Source organism: Magnolia sinica, chromosome 1, assembly GCF_029962835.1.
Source record: "Magnolia sinica isolate HGM2019 chromosome 1, MsV1, whole genome shotgun sequence".
NCBI classification, from domain to species: Eukaryota; Viridiplantae; Streptophyta; class Magnoliopsida; order Magnoliales; family Magnoliaceae; genus Magnolia; species Magnolia sinica.
In genome coordinates this window covers 21,452,379-21,473,527 of record NC_080573.1, presented here as the reverse complement: position 1 = coordinate 21,473,527, position 21,149 = coordinate 21,452,379, and the positions used below count along the sequence as shown (strand labels likewise).

At 41.2% G+C, this 21,149-nt stretch overlaps 2 long non-coding RNA genes across 3 annotated transcripts; both read left to right on the top strand.

Annotated features, from left to right (window-relative positions):
- The first annotated feature begins 1,940 nt into the window (after positions 1-1,940).
- On the top strand, positions 1,941-5,467 carry LOC131242721 (uncharacterized). Its single transcript, XR_009169704.1, has 2 exons — positions 1,941-3,286; positions 5,343-5,467. It is a non-coding gene; the product is annotated as an uncharacterized LOC131242721 (long non-coding RNA).
- A 1,459-nt stretch (positions 5,468-6,926) lies between these two features.
- On the top strand, positions 6,927-19,222 carry LOC131242716 (uncharacterized). Of its 2 annotated transcripts, XR_009169702.1 has the most exons (5): positions 6,927-7,621; positions 14,192-14,506; positions 16,331-16,406; positions 18,328-18,463; positions 18,577-19,222. It is a non-coding gene; the product is annotated as an uncharacterized LOC131242716 (long non-coding RNA). The 2 variants fall into 2 exon arrangements; XR_009169700.1 differs by lacking the exons at positions 6,927-7,621; positions 14,192-14,506; positions 16,331-16,406 and having other exon boundaries at positions 17,617-18,463.
- Positions 19,223-21,149: the final 1,927 nt, after the last annotated feature.

Sequence of the window (21,149 nt, the reverse complement as noted above, 5' to 3'; positions counted from 1 at the left end):
CCCAGATGGGGGGATGTCTGGGGTGCTAGGGAAACGCCGAGCCCTTTCCCCGCGCAGTCGCGTGGCAATTCGAGGGAAGGAGTACAGATCCCATACTCCAGCGGATCACCGGTGCTTCGGGCCGTCTGCTCTGCTGCATCCATCATTCCTAAGGACAGTGATCAGCCTTTTCAGGGGCCACGTGGCAACTCCCTCTCTGCTCCCGCTTCACGCTTGCCAGACGAAATCTCTGGGTATGGCGGGAAGATATCGACGGCGTCGGAGATCGCTCCACGTGGCTGGGAGTCAGCAGACCCTGATCGGAGGATGGAGCTATCTCCTCATCGGACGGAGATCGTGTTGACACGTGGCATCTCCTATCAGCAAAAGCACCATTAATGACGAAGCTGCGTCTATTGCAGGATCTCGACGTGTGTCTCCCGCTTTCTCTAAAGACGGTAGCCGAACCATACATCTAGACGAGAGGGCGCGCTCTCCTAGGCTGACGTCCCTAATTGAATTAGGGTCTGTCGAAGCGGGTCTGTTTTCGGCCCGAATCCGGTTATCTCCTACTAAATGGGGATTGATTAAAATACCCGAATCCATCCCTTTCAATCCCAATCCTAAGCTTTACCCCCACCAGACCCTCAGACCCGATTTTCCTTCAGCCTCTACTCACACCCAAACCCATTTCTCCGCCCCTATTTCCTATTTGCGTAATCTCCCTCCTTCGGCTATGGGCAATGAGACCTCAAGAGGAGATATGTCAGAAAACCTGATGTCTGAGTCCCGCTCCGCATCTTCCGTCCCCTCATCTCCAGTTAACTCAGCATCCCAAAGCAGGGATTGGGTAGATCTGGGCTCCTTAACCTTGTTTCAGGAGGAGATTTCCAGCGATGTGATTATGGCAGAACCTCTACAGATGTGCGTAGAGTTCCCTCAGCAGCACCAGGATCATAACTTGGCAGGGTCACTAGAAGGGAAAACCAGAGAAGAAATATTTGAAGAAATTCGAAACAAAAAATGGATCAGAGATGCAGTGGGCTGTGTGGGCCGCTCGTTGGGTCTCTCATTTGGCAACAAAACTGAAGATTACATTGGCCTATTTCAGTTCATCAAGAACAGGGGTAGACCTCTCCCAGCGACAAAGACGCCGGCCAAACAAGTAACTCGGTCAGCGAGTAACAGAGAGCTCCTCAGGCTCCAACCTTCTCCGTCTTCAGTCTCTACGTCTTCCGTTAGACGTGGACGTAAGGGTACTCGGGGTAGTTCAGTTCCCCAATGATCATTCTCTCATGGGAACGTTAGGGGTGTTGGCTCCAAGCAGAAGCGGAGCCTGATCAAACGATCTATCAGGAGAAAATACCTGAATGTCATTTGCCTCCAGGAAACTAAAGTTCCTTTGTTTTCTGAAAGGCTTCTGGCCACGCTCTGGGGAGTTCAGGACGAGAAATTCGTGTCCTTAGATGTTGTCATTCTCAGGAGGCATTCTTTTCGTCTGGAAATCTTCCAAGTGGGACTTGCAGAGTTCGATGACGGGATCCTTTTTGAAAGCGGTCATTCTCAAAGATAAGTTTTCCAATTTTTGTTGTATTGTTATCTCTGTTTATGGCCTAATGACGACGCTTTAAGGTTTAACTTTTGGGACGAGCTGACTGCCATTAGACAGTCCTTTTCAGGCCCCTGTTGTTTCGTGGGTTACTTCAACATGATCCGTTTTGTGGAGGAGCATTCTTGCAAAAGGAGAACTAGCCATGCTATGCAATCTTTCTCTGATTGGATCCAGGACTAGGAGCTAGTGGATCTTCCTCTGGCAGGCACCAAATTTACTTCGTCTAACGGACGAAAATCTCAGATTCAGTCCAGATTAGACAGATTCCTTCTATCCATGGATTGGATCGAGGAATTCCCTACTGTGACTCAATCGGCCCTCTCCAAGTTGACTTCCGACCATTGCCCTATCATTCTCTCGGTGGTTAATGTTAACTGGGGTCCCAAACCGTTCAAATTTAATTCTGCTTGGCTCGGCGTTGACGGCTTCAAGGAGAAAATAGTGGAGTGTTGGCCCTCTCCCCAGGTGGATGGATTCGCAGGTCATAGGTTGATTTGCAGACTCAGATTTATTAAGGAAAAGCTGAAAGAATGGAAGGAAGAAGAATATCGGAAGAGAGAGCTTGAGACTGAAGCTTTATTCGCTGAATTACATCATATCGACTCTTCGGTTGAAGGCATAGACCTTCCAATGGATGTTCTATCTAGACGTATTCAGATCATTCAATCCTTGTCGTCCAGATCTCTTGAAGACGAGCAATCTTGGAGGCTGAAATCAAGGACTAGGTGGATTTCGGAAGGCGATAAGAACACTAAATATTTTCACAGCATCGCCAACATGAGGGCTTGGGCTAAAGCCATTCATAGCATTACAATAGAAGGTAGACAGGTGGATGATAGAGACAAGATATCTGAAATAGCAGTGGCTCACTTCAGAGCCGTTCTCTCATCCGAGGGATGGCCTAGACCTCGTCTGGACGGGATCCCTTTTCTCTCTCTTCTCAGGTCGGACGCGGATCTTCTGGAGGCCCAGTTTTCATAAGAGGAAGCTAAAGCGGTTGTTGATGCGATGGAATGTGATAAATCCCTAGGGCCTAATGGGTTTCCCATCTCCTTCTTTCAAATTTTCTGAGACACTGTTCGTCTGGATGTCATGGCTTTTCTTAACGAATTCCATTCCAGGGGAAAGTTATCTAAGGGCATCGGTGCTTCCTTCATTGCCTTCATCCCCAAAGTTGTTGGTGCCAATTCTTTTTTAGATTTCAGGTCCATTAGCTTGATCAGTAGCCCATACAAAATCCTGGCCAAAATTCTATCCACTAGATTATCGACTGTCATGGGGAAATTGATCTCGAAGTATCAGAATGCCTTCATAAGAGGTAGACAGATAATAAACGGCGCTTTGATTGTTAATGAAGTTCTTCATTCCTGCGACAAGTCGGGGAAGAAAACCATATTCTGCAAGCTCGACATAGAGAAGGCTTACGACCACGTCGACTGGGGATTCTTACATTATATGTTGCACTGCATGGGGTTTGGAGAAAAATGGAGGCAATGGATTAAGGCATGCATAGAACCAGCCCACTTTTCAATCCCTCTCAATGGTGCTCTGAAAGGCTTCTTCCCCAGTTCAAGAGGTCTCCGCTAAGGGGACCCTCTTTCTCCCCTTCTGTTTCTGATCATTGGTGAAGCCCTCTCTCAGATGCTTCTTAAAGGTCAAAGTGTTGGTCTCTTCCGTGGGATCTCAATGCCGGGCGTCCTAATGCCAGTCTCTCATATTCAATTTGCGGACGACACACTCATCATGGTTGAAGCGGAGGCTGAAGCAATCAATAATCTGCACACGACTCTCGGGTGTTTCTAAGCAGTCTCTGGGTTGAGAATAAAAATTCCCTGTTGTTTTGTAGGTGATTTCAATGTGGTCCGATTTGTGGAGGAGCATTCCCATAGCAGAAGAGCTTCTGCTGCGATGAACTCTTTCTCTGATTGGATCCAATCTCAGGAGCTAGTGGATCTTCCTCTGGCAGGCACCAAATTTACTTCGTCTAACGGACGAAAATCTCAGATTTAGTCCAGATTAGACAGATTCCTTCTATCCATGGATTGGATCGAGGAATTCCCTTCAGTTAATCAGATTGCCCTCCTTAGAACGACATCTGATCACTGCCCTATCATTCTCTCGGTGGTTAATGTTAACTGGGGTCCCAAACCGTTCAAATTTAATTCTGCTTGGCTCGGCGTTGACGGCTTCAAGGAGAAAATAGTGGAGTGTTGGCCCTCTCCCCAGGTGGATGGATTCGCAGGTCATAGGTTGATTTGCAGACTCAGATTTATTAAGGAAAAGCTGAAAGAATGGAAGGAAGAAGAATATCGGAAGAGAGAGCTTGAGACTGAAGCTTTATTCGCTGAATTACATCATATCGACTCTTCGGTTGAAGGCATAGACCTTCCAATGGATGTTCTATCTAGACGTATTCAGATCATTCAATCCTTGTCGTCCAGATCTCTTGAAGACGAGCAATCTTGGAGGCTGAAATCAAGGACTAGGTGGATTTCGGAAGGCGATAAGAACACTAAATATTTTCACAGCATCGCCAACATGAGGGCTTGGGCTAAAGCCATTCATAGCATTACAATAGAAGGTAGACAGGTGGATGATAGAGACAAGATATCTGAAATAGCAGTGGCTCACTTCAGAGCCGTTCTCTCATCCGAGGGATGGCCTAGACCTCGTCTGGACGGGATCCCTTTTCTCTCTCTTCTCAGGTCGGACGCGGATCTTCTGGAGGCCCAGTTTTCATAAGAGGAAGCTAAAGCGGTTGTTGATGCGATGGAATGTGATAAATCCCTAGGGCCTAATGGGTTTCCCATCTCCTTCTTTCAAATTTTCTGAGACACTGTTCGTCTGGATGTCATGGCTTTTCTTAACGAATTCCATTCCAGGGGAAAGTTATCTAAGGGCATCGGTGCTTCCTTCATTGCCTTCATCCCCAAAGTTGTTGGTGCCAATTCTTTTTTAGATTTCAGGTCCATTAGCTTGATCAGTAGCCCATACAAAATCCTGGCCAAAATTCTATCCACTAGATTATCGACTGTCATGGGGAAATTGATCTCGAAGTATCAGAATGCCTTCATAAGAGGCAAATAGATTATAGACGGCGCATTGATTGCTAATGAAGTTCTTCATTCCTGCCACAAGTCGAGGAAGAAAAGCTTATTTTGCAAGCTCGACATCGAGAAGGCTTACGACCATGTTGATTGGGGATTCTTACACTACATGCTGCTCCGTATGGGGTTTGGAAAAAAAATGTAGGCAGTGGATTAGGACATGCGTCGATTCGGCCCACTTTTTGATCCTTCTCAATGGTGTTCCGAAAGGCTTCTTCCCCAGCTCGAGAGGCCTTCGCCAAGGGGACCCTCTTTCTCCCCTTCTTTTTCTCATTATTGGTGAGGCCCTCTCTCAAATGCTGCTCAAGGGTCAAAGCGCTGACCTCTTCTGTGGGATCCATGGTATTCCAAATCGGTTACGTAACGATAACGGTCATAACCGTTACGCGTTACGGGGTCGAAACGGTCGTAACGGCCGTTACAGAAAAACGTGTCGTAATGCTCCCGTAACGGCTCCGTAACGGTCCCGTAACGGCTCCGTAACGGTCCAAGAAGTACATTTTTCAAAAAATAAAAAATAGCCGTAACGGCCGATACAAGGGCTGTAACGGCCGTTATGGCCCGTATCATAACGGTAACGGTGGTGGCCGTTACGGCCACCGTTACCGTTACGGAACACCTTGGTGGGATCTCAATGCCAGGAGTCCTTAACGCCAATCTCCCATATCTAATTTGCAGACGACACTCTCATCATGGTAGAAGCGGAAGCTGAAGCTATCAATAATCTCCACACGACTCTCAGGTGCTTTGAAGCAGTCTCCGGGCTGAGTCTCCCCCCCCCCATTTTCGATGTGGGACAAAGTGGTGGACAAATTTCAGAAGATGTTGGCTAGATGGAAATGTAGATACTTGTCCATGGGGGGTAGGATTACCCTTATAAAAGCTGCCTTATCCAACATCCCTATTTACTTCATGTCTCTTTTTAATTGCCCGCCTTCAGTTCTGCATTGGATCAATAAGCTGAGAAGAGACTTTTTGTGGTCCAGCAAGGATAACCAGAAGAAATTCCATCTTCTCGACTGGCAAGAAGTTTATAGCCACTTCTAGGACGGAGGAGCGAGTATCAAAAAGCTGAAGATCATGAATAGGGCCCTGCTGGGTAAGTGATCCTGGAGGTTGGGCTCGGAGCCGGACGCCCTATGGTCTTCTATTGTCAAAGGAAAATACGGGTCTTCCCCGGGGGGATGGTGGACAAAGGACTCCTTAGCCTATAGAGCTTCCCACATCTGGAGAGGCATTCTTCGCTCCAAAAAAGTTGTTGTCGAGAATTCGGGTTTCGAAGTGGGGAATGGTTCTGCGATTCGTTTTTGGGAAGATCAATGGCTGGGAGAGTCGAGACTCAAGGATAGATTCCCATCCATATTCCGCCTCGCCGTCAATAAGGACAGCCCTGTCGCTAACTTCTATGCCCTCTCCGAATTAGGCATTGTTTGGAACATCTCTTGCTGCAGGAATTTCCATGATTGGGAGATTACTGAATGCGCCGATCTTCTTGATTGCCTCTCCACTGCGTCCCTGTCTCAGGCGGAGCCCGATAGAATCATCTGGACTAGGGACAGATCCTCCCGCTTCTTGGTTAAATCTCTGTACTCGGTTCTCACCCCCATCCCCTCCCGTGCTTCCCTGGCCTCTCCATATATCTGGAAATATTCAGCTCCCCCCAAGTTTATCTGCTTCGCATGGCTTGCTTCCAAGAATCGGATCCTCACGTTTGACAATTTGAAAAAGAGAGGCATGCAGCTCGCCAATATCTGCCTTTGCTGTATGGGTAGTGAGGAATCTGTTGACCACCTGCTGGTCCACCGTCCCTTTATCTCCAAGATTCGGGCCGACTTCTTTATCAGATTTAACGTCAGCGGATGTGTGCCGGGCTCCGCTTTCCACTTGCTAGCATACTGGCACGGCTTCAAGTTGGGTAAAATCAGATCCAGGATTAGGAGAATGGCTATCGTCGCAATCTGGTGGGTGGTCTGGAAGGAGAGGAACGAAAGATGCTTTAACAACTCTCAATCCTTGGTTCAAGATGTGGGCTCTAGGGTGAAAGATTTGCTTATTGAATGGGCAGCTAGTGTCTCGTATCTTAAGGATTTCAATTTCCTGTTTTTAGGATCGTAGTTTTTTTTTTTTTCTGCCATCTCGGCAGCCCCTGTTGTTTCTTTTCCTTTTTTAATATAATCCCGTTGCTTCTTTTTTTTTTTAAAAACGAAGTGTCGCAGGTGTTCTCCCAATTTAATGGCATGTCTCAGCAAGTGGGAGTTGTAGGTTATGCTTGGGGTTTTTGCATAAGATTGTAAATACAATGAGGTAATAAGAACTGGGCTAAGCCCTTGAGCTTGTGTGTGTGCATGTGAGCTTTGCTAAGCGATTACGTGCGTACAAGGCATACCGTCCACATGCCAACCTATGTGTTAGTCTACCAGCATTGCAGACATGGCATATTCAAGGCATTCTGGTTCACTCAGCAAGTGGACCAAGGTATCAGAAATAGGTGGATGGCTAAGAAAACTTAGGTTTTTCTCAGCCGTACATTGGTTTCATAAACTGTGGCCCACCTGACAGGTTGAATGACCTGATACTTGGGCCAGGGCGTCTACATTCTTAATGTATGGATTGGATCTTGTACCTATGTGACATGCTGGCAGGTGTGTGGTGTATACACGAGCTACTTTGTACACACGTGTAGATTTATCAAGGTGATATTATGTATTTATGTATCATGTGAGGTTAAGCACTTCTGAACTTGGTTGTACATGAGAAAAAAGGAAGCTAATTGGGTCCTCTTTATGGGATCGTTTTCATGGATTATACCTAGTTTTTACTTTATTCTATTTTCCTCTTGCATTTGCTTGAGGTGAAAGAAAACTATCATCTGCTGTTCGATGGTACAGGAATTTTGTGTGGTTGATTTACAAGAGCTTTGGAAGTGAGTATGGTGTTTCAAATACTAATGGTTTGTTAATATAGGATCTTGTTGGGAATCTTGAGATTGTCCATGGAACAGAGAAGCTAAAATTTTTTGAAGTTGTTTTTACATAGTTTTTTTTTTTTTTTTTTTTGGTTAGCTTGTTAGTACACCTCCACTGTCAGTTGACACTTCACTGTTAGCCACCCCCACTAGGGATCGATACCAAGACCTCAGTGTTGAAATGAGGTATCTTTCACTCAGTCTACCACTTGAACTATGGATCAGGGTGTTTCCTTGAAACTGTTTCTTGTTACTGGTGTGAATTCTCTATCCAAGGTGATTCTGGCTGTCCGCAACTTATTATTTTAAGTTTGCGGGTGAGCATGCATGTGGGTGTCTGTTCTTGTGTGGGGCCGTGAAAAGCCTACTATTGTAAACTGTTATCAAGTTATGGTTTTCTTAAAAATAGATACAAACTAAAATAAAAAAGTGTAATAAAGTTTCTAAGACTTGAATGGCCCAATATTTTATAAACCATGTTTGTTTGGAAACACCTGGGAATAGTTATTAAGCTCATTTATTTATTCATTTGAGCGGATGCTAATTTTACTTGAATACAGCAACTGACAGACAGGGCTACCACATATTGTTCTGTTATTTCCACAGTTAAAATAAGTCTCATGTGCTTACTAGTTCTGGAAAATAACAGAATACATATTGAGAAGAATGACCGAGGTGACTAGTTCAACTACTGTCCTGTAAGCATTTCTGAACTTGCGATGCTAGAGCCAACTGAATGTTTCTCAAGATCTTGCGAAGTATATATGTAGGCAAGGTTCACTTTTGGGACAAAAAACAATCAGTGCTCTGTGAAAGGAAATTGTGAACAACTCTCTTTTGGGAGAAATATTCGTTGCTATGTCCAAATTATAGAAATTTTGTACTATTATTCCAGCTTGGAATCTTCATTATTATCACTGTGATGGCCTTGTCCTTGCTATTTGTGTCAAGTTTACAAATCCTGTTTCACCAACCATTCTAAGGCTCTGTCCTTGGTAACTTTACAGGCCTTCATATTTCTTTTCACCACCTTGACCCAAGTCCTTTTAGTTCCTGTCCTCATCCTCCTTTCCGGCTCTTCAATCATTCTTGCATTATTGGTGTCATCTCTTGCTTTTGTGGCACATGGCTACACCATCTCAATTGGTTCTCTTTGATTTTTTTTTTCTTCTATTGAGGCTACTCTTAGGCTCTACTTTGGGCTTATTTATTTATCTTGGAATCTTATTCTTGGAAAATCCATACAGAGCTATGCTATGCATCTCTTAGAAGCATTCCGGAGTCAAAGAAGAGAGAAAAAAAGGTCCAGAGCATCAAAGTGGCATCCTACATTCCTGATTCCTTCAAAGATCCTTCAAAATCATTAAATAACAGGATTAGTTTGACAGATTTACCTTAAGATCATGTCAATGGGAACTTAAAAACAAAGAATTTAGCAGATCAAGTAGTAGATTCCTAATCTACACCTGTAAGAATTTATAGAGAACAGGTGATCATAGTTTTAAAAACAGTAAAAGTATAGCAAAAATAATGATGGAAAGAGGGAAATTAGGTAAATGAATGAGGTCTCCTGCTGTATAGTGCAGCTGGTTATGACGCCTACTTGTGCTGGGCATTTCTTGGGTTTGAGTCCCACTAATGGTCTCCTGCTGGAATGGCACAGCAGGTCATAGATGCCTACTCTTTGGGGGTTCTGATAGTGTGAATCCAACCAAAGAAAAGAGAAGGAAAAAAGTAAATAAGGGAGAAGCAGACTCCACTATGGAGCCGATAGGGGCTACTATAACAAGCCTCTTTAGGTAACTAGTGGCAATAATTACCTAAGAGGGAAATAGCCCATACTAGACAATTCAGAAAAGAAAGTAGCAGTTTGGGGAGCATTTGACTGAACTTGATATCTGTCACTGTGGCACTGTGCATGTTGATGTTGGTTACGAGTTAGTACTATCTTCTTTCTGTTTTTGGATTTATTTATTTATTTGTGGATAAAGGATAGGAAATTGTGAATGCTGCCCCGCGAGTGGGCATTGCACACTCTTGGCTTTTGTCTTGTGTTGAATGTGGTTGGGGTGTAGTGTTGACTTAGATGCGATAATGCATACAATTTGGAGTCGCCACTAGCCAATGAAAACTTGGAATCTACAGCCGGCTAGAAACTGTAGAATCATTTAAGAGTTGGGGAATTGAAGGTTCTCCAATTCAAGTGACTCCTGCAGTTGATCTATGGCCAGGGTTTCCAAGGGCCTCAGTGACGGAAAAGGAAGGGTTTAGGCACCCTTTTTCGCCAACACAATGTGTGGCCTCGACTTTACGGGAATTTTAGATTTTGCAGGGATTTGACTAAGCTCTAGAAAAACTACATCTAGGTTGGCCTGCGGAGATGCTATGCTTGACGTCAGGCTAACTCACTAAAGCAAGATACAAGATGAATGTAGTAATAAAGTAAAAGAAATGGAAGCAATAGCTGTAGAGATGCAAGATGGAATCTGTGGACTGGAATGCAAGCTTAATTTGAGATGTGAGAAGAAGGGGCAATCAAATACTCTTTTATCAAAGTGATGATTAGATTTTTCCAACTCCAAACCTACTCATAGACTTCAATGAACTTCTTTTTTGAAAATTTTGTCTCTTTTTCTCTCTTAAATCATGCAGCCTTCCAGCGTGGTGGAGGAGATGGCTTAGAGAGCTCCCAAAGGAGGCCTCTCTTGAAGACCTTATCACCCTCAAAGCTCCCCAAAGACCCTTTCTTGTTCTCACAACCCCTCTCTTGAGCCTACCCAAGCTTTTTCGAGCAGGGCCAAGTGTTGCAAATGAGGGAGAGGAGCTGGATTTTTATAGAGGTGACTGGTGGGAATCGGATTCCTGCTAGTGCTGATGTAGCATAATTTTGCAACATTCAAGGTGTTATCAGGTGATAAGAGCTCACTACGTTGGTACGAGGACATTGGTCACCGACAGGAATCTGAGTCCCGCGGTGTTTTTTGTTTTTTTCCACGTTTTTTGAAGCATATTTGCCACCTCAACTTGCACGGGCCCATCTCGGCGAATCTGGTGGTGCGACGTCACAATTCCCGCCGGTGTCGTTTGGGCCATTTGGACCGTTGGTCGGCTTTAGGAGGTACTGGGAATCTTCTTTATATTGTCCCGTTCAGGTTTGTGGTGCTTCTTTGGGCGGATCGGAGACTGATTATGAAGTTCAATTGAAATCCTATGAAGTATTCTCAGCGATCTTGGATAGGTTGTCTTCAAAAATTATTCAATCGTGTTGTATGATTAGTCTATACTTTGCATGCATATTTTAGGACTGAGTCAAACTGTATGCACTATCTTTGCCTATTAAAATTGACTATAAAATCTAATGTTAGGCTACATTGCTTATGCATCCAAGTTCTAGAGAATGAGGATGGACTCTGGACTGTAACGAGCGATGCCCATTGATAATGCCTGTTCGGGTTGTTGACAAGCTAGTCATTTCAATCACAAACCTTCAGGATCTCCACAAACCACTATGCACAACCATGATTTTGTAGAGTCGTGGATTATTTTGAATGCATGATTACTGCAAGAATTACCTTGTTTGCATTGGTGGTGGAGGAACATGTTAGAGATTCCTATGTTGTATATATTGTTCGAAGTATCCCCGATATTATCCGTATCTCCAGCTTGGCGATACTAATAACACCGGTAGCGATACCGATAACACTGGTAGTATCAGAAATTCCAGGTATTGGCAATGTATCGCTAAGTATCGCCAATATTGTCAAAATCGTTATCGTATCGCAAATTGTACTAGGGGTTGAATCGTATCGAATCATAAATCGTAAGATTTTTTAATCATTTTCTTAAAAAATGATTTTTTTTTTTTTTGAAAAACAAAAACAAATCTGATTTTTTTTTTTTTTAAAACTCATCAATCTTCCTTTTGCCATCAATGTGCACCGAGTAATACCATGCTATGATAGTGTTAAAGGAATCTTATTCCTTTTTTTTAAAATCTTTCAAGAAATTTCCCTTAAAAAAATATATACGAGGGTCCTCTAATAATTTATGTTCTTGTTACCTTTCTAGAATGTAGAATCACGGTGGAAAAGCGGCCTTTGATACTGTAAACCAGTGAAAACAGATATTTTGATTTTGAAATATCTTTTCATAATACAACAAGTTAGCATGATCGTAACCACCCATAATAATATTACAACAATTTATACATCAATTTGGTGTTTCGATCAATTAAGAAGTAAGAAATCACAAAAAAAGCTACATTATTTAATGTTGAAGAGAATATATATAATCTAGTCTCTTACAAAGAACAAATAAAATAATTTACCTTTTCTAAACAATTCTTAAAGCTCCCACCAATTTAAAAACATAAAATGAAAGCCAAGTGAAGCTTAAAATAAATGAGAACAAGTATAATTTGAATCGTAAATTGGGATTTGAATTGTAAATCATAGGATTCAAATTATATAATCATAGGATTCATACGAAAAGGGATTCAAGGTTGGGATTCGAATTGTTTTACTTAAGATTCGACTAAAATCGTATATCATAAATCGTAAATTGTAGGATTTTGACAACATTGATTCTAGGCATCGGTTGTATTGCCAATTTATCAATATTGCCAATGTATCACCAATACTATGTAAATTCCAGGTGTTGCTTGTATTGCCATCGACGATATTTCACCAATGCTATGTAAATTTCGGGTGTTGCTTGTATTGCCAATGTATCGACATCGCCAAAAATCTGTTTATTAAAAAAGATTCTATTTCAAAATTTTTTATGGGGCGCATAATCGTATGTAGTGTTCAATTTGTTGACAATAATATCATGATATTATCGTTATTGCAACATGGGTGATATCGAGACCAATGTTTTAAATATTGACGATATCGAACGATATATCCCACGGCATATCTTGTATCCCACCTGTGCGATACGAAATGCACAGATAGTGTTGATATATCCCACATGTTCGATCCGGTGAGCATTTTCAATTTTTGATCCCTTTTTTTTTTTTGTTGAAATTATGTTAAATCAGTGTCAAATGGTTATGAATTTATTGTTCTTCATGTTTTGCATGAAAAATCATGTAGTTGGAGCTTTGATTTCTATATCCATTGGCTCTTCCATTCTCCATATATTTTTTCAAAAATTTCCTTCAACCAGTTGTCAATTAAGATTACTTTTGAATATTTAGGAATATTTGATGAAATGTCATCACATGCATTCTAATTTTGGAATTTGAGTGTAGGTGGTCCAATTTGAGAACAATATGAAATTTCACCAATTTCTCCTAAATTGCTTGCAATGTTTCACTCTAAATATGAAATCAAGCATATATGAGGGCTGATCTACTGATTGGTTAAGTCCTTGACAATTTTTGGAAAATAAAAATTATTTTTTAATAAAAAATTAATTTTCTTTTCGAAATTTTCCTTTAACCAGCTGTCGATTGAGACTAATTTTGAAGTATTTAGGAATGTTTGATGAAATGATCATCACATACACTCTAAATGTTATGCATTCGATTTAAATATAGTTGTATTAGTTTAGTCAGACAACGCATAGCTTAGGACCCTATACAAAGGAAGCCTATTATGTGCACTTTTTTTTTTTTTTTTGAGATGTTTTAATTTAAAAGTGTGTATTAAGGTTTTTTTTTATTTTTTATTTTTTATTTTTATTTTTATTTTTTTTAAAAAAAACAATCCCTGAAGTTTCATTGAAAAATTCAACCATTTCCCCAAAATTTCCCTATGTTTCCCAAAAAGTGCGATAAATTACCTGATACAAACGATATATCCCATGCGATAACCAATACGTATCTGTATCCCAAGGATGCGATACGTAACGTGACACCGATATTTCAAACATTGATTGAGACCACGATCATTCATTTCCTTTCTACTTGTCAATGATTTCTCAGCGAAATATTGTGTTGTCAATATTTTGAAATATCGATGAATGTTTTGATGGAAGGTTGGATGGTTAGATGGATAGATGGGATGGTTGGATGGGTAGATGGGGTGGATGGGATGGACCAATTTCTTACAGCGACACATGATTTTAGGCCCCCATAAGGGAAACTTATTATTTATGCACTCTTTTGCAATTTTTTATTTCTAAATATGCAAGCGTGTGTTTTAGCTTCTCCTGAAGTTTCACTAAAAAATTTCACCTTTCCTCATATTTCCCCTATGCTTCCCCACATTTCTGGTTATTGGTGATATTATTGGCAATATAGACATTGTTTTTGTATCCTTGGCCAATGAAACAGGTAGCGATACTGATGCTTCAAACACTGGTTGTGTGTGTGTATATATATATATATATATATATATATATATAATGACGTCGTATTAGATGTCATGTTGTGGGTGTATGCGCCATGCATTGGTTTGATGTTAGGCGGCAGACTATAGTGCATAACTCAAGCACGATTTGTCATATAGATGGCATGCGTTAAGCATTAGATGTATTAGGTGATGATGATGCATTTGTTGTATTGGAGTTGTTGTAATGCAGGTAAAAGGAATTGAAATGTGATGACAGACAGGTGTGTAGGGATGTGGCTATGTAGATTGGTGAACCAGTCCCCTATATATGGAGCTACTTCAAGGCATAGTTCAAAGACTTGCTTGATTTGACTCGGAATTCGGCCGAGTCAACTAACTCAGTGAGATTTCAAGACGGGTCAGTGAGAAACTCGCTTATAAGTGTTGGTTGGTCAAGTTTTGGTATGACTTGTTGGGTCCACTCACTGACTTGGCAGGCTCAATCCAACTCAGCATGACTTGAACCACGTCACCTGCCCAGTCAAAAGGTCTTTAAAAGGAAAATGTAAGGCTCCCTGGTCATTTTCATGAAAACATGTGCAGTAAATATCAACTGTTGTATATGTTTGCTATTTTATTGTATATATACTGATATTTGTTACTATTCCAAATATTATAATCTAATTATTAAATATCAAGTAGATTCCTATAAAGACTCAATTGTGTCTTCGAGTCAACCTGACCTGGCTGGACATCTAATCGAGTCAAGTTTTCCTGTTTTTGAACTATGCTTCAATGCATGTAAGTGGAGAAAATTCTACTAATCTCCACCACTTGAAACTTGAAGTCTCCTTGTAATTAAAGAGAATTTAATTATCTAATATTATATAATTAAAGGCTTTAAAAAAGAGAGGTAGGTGTGGGCTCGAACTCTTTGACCTCAGTGTTGAATCTCACTCTATCTACCACTGAGCTTTGGGCTTGAACCCCTTTAATTAAAGGGTAATTGAGATAATTTAGTTCTCAACATAAATTAACCTCGATTAAAGAGTTCAATTCTCTACAGTTTGGGTGATGGAAATTTCATTTCAACATTCAGGTCCTGTTTGGGTGCCACTTAAAAATGAGTTCCTCTTATTTTATTTATTCGTAGTTACGTTTTAATTTCTCATCCATTGTCATCGTAGCCTTGTCCCAGCTATTTGGGCTCAGCTTTACGGATCCTGGTTTGCCAATCATTCCCATCTAAGGTTGGCCAAAGTTCAAGGACCAGCTGCTTACCTGGCATCGACCCCTTTAGTCTGGGGCCAGGCTAGCATGTCCCACCAGGTGTTCTCTAAACTTTCAAATTGGCGAGAGATATTTCCATACCAAAAATTGTGGAACACACATTTCAGTAACATTTTGGCTATTGGAAATGGTGCTACATCAGGGATATGTGCCTGTCTGTGCATTTCCTGGACTAGACAGTAAGAACAGCATCCTACCATGCTGGAGGAGCTCTCCAATGTCAGCAAGGTGCGATGTGTTGGCATCGAAGCAATGATTATTGAAGTAAAAAAGATTTGTTCTCAACTCTGTAGCAGAGCTTTAAGGTGGGCCTAGATGCAGTTGCAAGCATGTCAACTCTGCCATGTGATCAATTTTGGAATTTAGCAAAGAAATTGAGTGGGCATCTTTGACTCTTGGTGGTGACGTTCCTAGACATATGATCCCATTGGGTGGTTTAGCAAATTGAAGGTGGCATCAAGTCTCCATGGACTAAATTGATTTGTTTACTTTTCAAGCTACAAATCAAAGCTCATCTTATATTTGCCGACAGATTTGGATTTATTGTGGAGAATGGTTGGTCCAGATTCGTGGACAGTGACGAAACACTGCTCTTGGTTCTTGCAGATGCAACTGGTTGAAGTACTTTCTTCCAAAACCGGTCAGGTCCCTGTAGCTTATAGTGCATATGCCAATACCTGTGGCTGAGAACTTTGATTGAACTCCACTATCCAATATATTGACCAAAAAAGTTTCCTATCACTACAGCTTGGCTACCCCATGCTAGAAAATAGTTTCTTGTTCCATGGACAAACAGAGGACATCTATGCCCGTTTTGATAAAACTCATGATCCTGTCCATGACTGATCACTTTTCGCTGCTGATTGTCATCGATCCTATTGTTAAGAAAACCTATGAAATATCATTTCTCTAGATTCTTTGGCTAACGACGCACTACAAAATGGGTGTCCTTGATGTGATGAGTGTTTGATTCTCCATTACAAGCTTGCATTTTTTGTTCACTCGAACACCACCGTTGGCTTATTTTTACCAGAATTTTTCTGTATTTTATACTAACAATAAATTTTATTTTCATGTTCTCTCCCTATTTATGTATCAGTGCTACGGAATGCTAGAGTTTCTTCTATTCATCTGCAGTTACAATCTTGCATAGGCCATTGCATTCAAAGGCGCATGTAAGAACTTCAGGTCCTACAGTTCTTTTCACTGAGTTTGTTAGTTTCTGAAGAAAATACAATATGAATGATGTGTTAACCCTCTAAAAATACTTGGAAGTTGACATTTATGTACATGGTCATTGTAAAAATGATGGATTGTTTATTATGTAAATACAAGTACAAATAAACTCATGTATTGCTACTGGAGCTTTGCTGCATGCACCTGTCCATACATGAGTATGCACATGACAACTCTATGACATTAACACCTGTTTTTTGAAAAAAAAAAAAGAAAGAAAAATTGTGGCAGCCTGTCACCATTCAGACAGATATTGGAGACATTTACGCTTCTATTAGATGAAATCTACTTTATCTCTTCTTGTTGTATTTTCACAGTATTTATAGATATTTTTATGTAGTTCTCAGTGTATTTTCTAGTTATGTGGATGCACTTTTCTGTATGCTGTGTATGTATGAAGGAAACACACACACACACACACACACACACACACACACACACACACTCACACGTGTGTGAAGAAAAATATATGCAATAATACATTTTTCAACATTGTACCATCTGTAGCATGTTGGGTTTCTGAAGATCATCATGTCTGAAAGCTCCTCTTCATGGCCGATACCCACACACATCTCTGTCCAAGTTGCATAGGTTGACACAATTGCATGTGGCACCCAAGCCATTCTTCAGGTGGGTCCCAATTTGTAGATAAACTGGTCCATTCATCAGTTTGGCCACACATGTATATCTTGTCTGACCATTGGTAACATTTTCTAAACTTTCATTACTTTTTGTATGCGTGCGCCACTAATGAGTTGACCTGCTTGATTTTTGGGTCAGGTCATCTACATGGTTGGGTGTCCGAACTTTTGGATATGTTGCTGTTAAAGTTCATGTCTTCTCCAATGGCAATGGCATACGAACCTGCTGACTTCCCTTTCCACGACACTTATCCAACATGGCTAATTATCAGAAGTGAACATGTATGCTTTTTACATGGTCCTAGCGAACCATCCTAATGGTTGGATGTTAAATTTCTTGAAGTTGGTCTATGGTCTTTTAGGTAGTCGATTATGGCCCTCAACGAACTGGCCCATGATAATCTGAACGGTTTTGACAACTCGTCTTTACTTGAGATGTTTTGTAGGAAATTTCTTTTCTAATATTAATACTTCTTGCTTGATGGAAAAATGTTAATAGGAACTTTAAGCATTACAATACTGATAATGCTTGTTTGAATAAACCATTCCCAAATTTTATTAGTCCAGTTAATCGATGGTAGCTCTAATTCCGCTCAAAGGAATTCTCCTTGTTAGTTTCCTCAGTTGACCATGTTGGATCATTATTTCAGTATCCACTGACACCAGAATTCTTGTGGGTTTGCTCTTTCCCCTTCTTTATGGAATCTAACTCGTCCAGATTCCATACTCCAGCGGACCGCCACATTTGCGATCACCGTTGATTTTTATTTTGAAATGAACAATGCCCATAAGATGCATGTACCTTTGAAAAGTTCAATTGATGTGTTTGCAAACTGCAAATGGATGGGCAAGCAGGCAGGCTGGCAGGCATGAACAGAAACCCAGTGCATGTGAATGTCTTGCATCAGTAGGGGCCAGGCAGAGATGCTTTTGAGCTTTCTCACAAGCATTGAGTTTCCCTGTCAGTGGCACTCATGTCTCTGTGGACTGTTTGTGCGTGCAGATAGGCATGCGAATAGGCAGACGCTTGTTCAGTTCACCATGTCCATGGGCATTGGTGTAGGTTGGCTTGCTGGATAGCTGAGCTTGCCATGGAATGAATGGGCCACATGCAGTTCTCCTCATTCCAAATACAAAAGAGAAGATCTTTCCCCCCGACAAGATCGGATGATTGGAATTGCTTCTTCTTCTTCATATATATATTTTTTTCAACGTGCAGGTGGGCATCTGCATCTGCCCATGTGGAAGACACATCCAATATAATCAGATTGTATGCAATGGTACATTTCATGGTCTTGGGGTTCTAAGTCTTTCTACAGCTTCTCATTGACAGTCTTAAGATATCAAGCAATTGGGTAATGCAGATGTTAATGCTATTATATTGTTGTGCTAGACAAGATACTGCTGGCCTATCTGCATCTTCTGAGTTGCAGATGGGCTTATTCTAATCTGTGAATAATGTTCTCAGGTCGCAAGAGCATTGCATGTTGTCGGCGTGGGGACATAACAGGTATATACTATAGTAAAATGTGGGTGACTCATCATGTGGGTGAGGCACAAGGTGAGGTCAGCATCAAAGGGTGGATCATGGAGGATGACATGGGCCATGAGAGAGCGATACATAGCCACACTCCCACGTCAGAAAGAGACCCAAAAGCTTCACCTTATTTTAGTGGCACCCGCATTCAAAGGGGACCGCCGCAAACACCATGCGCCACGTATGGCCGGTGCCCATCAGATTATTCTTTCGTTCAATTCAAATGGGGCAGGGCACGTGGCTGCTGGAAGCTGGTGGGCCCGCGATAGGACCCGGTGAGAGCGGCAGGATCTGTTTCATCCGGGCCTGTCCAGTTCATGGGTCCTTTTCTATCAGTTTCTGGGGGGATTTGCTCTTTTACCCAATCCTGCTGTTGTGGGCCCATGTCATAACCTGTAATGGCCAGTGAAGAATCAAAAGCTGGTATTTGGTGCCATTCCGTGAAAGGTGGTTCACTTGACTTTTAACCACTTTCACCTGAGTAAGTTGTTTTTGTCATAGAGCATTGAAAATAAATAAATAAAACCTGTAAGGAAATGAGATGCACTCAAAAAAAAGTTTTGAATTTAGTATTCAAGTGGGAGATGCTGAAAACAAAGCAAAAACAATGAAGGCTTTGAGGAAAATGATTCTCCTTTGCTTTTATATGTATTTGAGACAACCTAAAGGGTTAAATATATAGAGTTTTACAACGACTATACAAGGTAAAATGATAAATACAAAATCTTTTACTTATACATCATCTATCTATATAATCGGCTATACAAGGCATGTGGCCTGTCTAACAGGTGCTACATAGCATTATTTATTTTTTATTTTTTTTGACTCAGTCCAACCTGAATGGGTCACTGCTCACCCAAGTTAGGAGGTGTCTTGTCCAAGTTGGGCTTATTTACGCCGCTGGCTCATGGCATCGAACCTGATCTAACTTAATCGAGTCTGGGTTGACTCGGATGAGTAATATCCCATTTCACCCAAGAGGTTTGCTATAATACATCCTGACCTATTGCTATATTTTAACACCAATATTGTCGCGGTGTGGTTTGGGTTCATGTTGGAATGATCCAAACTATTTATATGATGGTCCTCATTATAGATGAAAAAAAATAAAAAATCTCCAATTTCAGAAAATACTATCAATGGTCCACATATTGACAGTTCAAAAGAGTTGAATCATTGAGATATTTCAATCTGTGTTTTTTATTTTTATTTTTATTTTTTATTTTTTATTCTTTTTAATTTTTATACCCCGTTAAAAGGTGAGGTCCATCATATAAACGGTTTAGATCACTGCAACATGACCCCATAAACAACAGCCACGATCATATACTAATATATGTAATTACCCTTTTCGGTTCGTCACTGGCACACTTTGCTTAGTGTGCCACATCATCTAATAAACAACATTTTTATGGACGGCTATCATATTCAGAACCTACATTTTATATTGCAAAAACCATTTTTTGGGGTTTTTTTTTTCACCCCTCACAGGTTTAAGGGAATGAAGCTTTTGATTAGAGAATTGAAAGAGAAAACAGCTATTAGTGAGGCCCAAGCTTCTAATGATTGAGATGAGTCCAACATGGGAACTTGGCCCAGCTGAGCTCCGACAGACAGCCGGAATTCATCGTGACCAGTGCTTTTTTATTTTATTTTATTCATCACAACCAGTAGTTTGTATATTGGGAACAGCTTACAGCGGGAATTCATCCTGGCCAGTAGTTTTTTTAATCGGATGATGTCGGATGGATAGGATGACGGGTGTGTTTTCAAATTTCACGTGCATCAGATGTGGGTGAAATTCTTATAAACATGCATTATGTGTAGGCTTTTGTGGCCACAAGTTTGTGTTTGGAGGGTGACGAACTGATTCCAACATACCAATTAAAAAAACAAATAAAAAGGACTGCCAGCTTTAGGTGACCGTAGCTGAATGGATTGCACATGCATAGTTCGGTAATCCGGACCGTCGGTGTGGCGATCCTTACCGCGTGTGGACCTTTGTCCCCATGAGATCTAAGAAAAACATAACTGGTTCGTGTTTAACGGAGACAAGGCTGAAGATTGAACGGCTAGGATCTTTAATCTGGGCCCCACATGTAAGGAATCATGATATGAGTAAGCTACATTTTTCAGCTGATGATAACATGATTTTTCACATGTTACATTAATGCATTTCCGAAAGACAGATAAGAACGGTTTCCCATGGTTTGTTTTTTGTTAACAATATCCCATGGTTTTACTTCTAGCCCGAGTAAAAATGGAAATAAAATAATAGCAGAGTATTTTATTTTCAGTGGATTTATATGGTCCTGATTTATCTATTTCCTACTGTTGGGAAAAAATATGACGAGTCGATAAAGTTGGCTTGAGTCATGGACCAACCTGTTGACATGGTCCGGACTCACTAGACAACGAGCTTGATCGTGGCATACATGTCCAAATCGCCCGAAGGAGAGACATGACTTGGACTCACAAGGCACCGAGCTTGACCACGGCCTACA